General features: G+C 38.5%; 1 protein-coding gene across 2 annotated transcripts in view; it reads right to left on the bottom strand.

The window, feature by feature from the left end:
- The window catches only part of LOC144957012 (zinc metalloproteinase nas-15-like), an 81150-nt gene extending 80358 nt beyond the window's left edge, over window positions 1–792 (bottom strand). The window contains exon 1 of one of the 2 annotated variants that reach the window (XM_078887932.1): window positions 663–792. The gene's annotated coding sequence lies outside the window, so the exon portion shown is untranslated. The remainder of the gene's footprint in view (window positions 1–662) is intronic. The other variant, XM_078887935.1, reaches the window with a different exon arrangement.
- Window positions 793–1105: the final 313 nt, after the last annotated feature.

Below are 1105 nucleotides of genomic sequence, written 5' to 3'. Positions count from 1 at the left end.
AGATGGAAACAGGGAATAAAAAGTCACGGGGTCAATGCCGAATTCGGGATCCATTTGACACGACACCCTCCGCTTGGCCGGTAGAGATTGTGGCTGGATAGCTCAGTCGGTTGTGCGACCCCTCGCTGTGGTCCCCCTCTCTCTCTCCCGGCCAGGCGGAGGGTGTCATGTCAATACGCTTCAACAGTAGAACGTCACTTCCCTCACAATGACGCATGGTAACTTAGTAACTGACTCTAAACTATCGGAACATTGGCGGCGCCCTTATGAAATATTTCTACGACGAGCATAAAAGCATATCCAAAGGAAAAAAACCCCATTATAAATCTGATCGTGTTTTGACTTTTACACATTCTGATCACAAGACATATGAAAAGTTCTGGCCAGTATGAAGAATGAAAAGTACCAATTTTCTTTGTTTTGAACCACGATGGCCGCCGTAGCTGGGCGACGTGACATCAGACTATTAAATCCAATTGGATCCTGTGACTTTTTATTCTCTGTTTTTCATGTGCTGGCATTTCTCTATACTCTATTTTCTCATCATTATTGATTGAACCCGTTCAATTATACTTTAATCAATGTTCGAAGTAGATAATATCAAAAGATTAAATTCAATCTAACTACGTTGTTGGAAAGTGTAAAGAAAGGAAATTCCGTACCTTCTAATTCCTTTGATTAAAACAATCCACGGGTATATCCGTGCACGAAATATAATTCGTTGATATTACACTAATTTGTCTTTCGCGAATATATAAACAACGCACTCACTCTGCACATCGGTATGAAATCAACACAGCTCATGTCAACAAAATGTCCTCAATTTACTAAATATGTGACACATCCTTTCGATTCAGTATAAAGTAGGAATGGATCAGATTATCAAAATTTAATTCCAAGTGAAAATGGTAAGATTGATGGTAAGTAAATTATGGAGCTGCATTCATTTCTCAAAAAGTGCATTTTAATTCAGGTAAAATGTCAAAATTTAAAAAATAAAATAATTAAAATAAAATTCCTTTTATTCATCCCATAGGGTAAATTTGTCTCTAGGGTCTATTTCAAGGGAAGACTGGAATAACCCAGGCGTCAGCCGCAGTGCAGC

This window comes from Berghia stephanieae, chromosome 11 (genome assembly GCF_034508935.2).
Source record: "Berghia stephanieae isolate SIO BIC M18660-M18661 chromosome 11, UCSD_Bste_1.3, whole genome shotgun sequence".
NCBI classification, from domain to species: domain Eukaryota; kingdom Metazoa; phylum Mollusca; class Gastropoda; order Nudibranchia; family Aeolidiidae; genus Berghia; species Berghia stephanieae.
The sequence above is the reverse complement of the archived record's forward strand: the minus strand, read 5'-3'. Positions and strand labels throughout refer to the sequence as shown.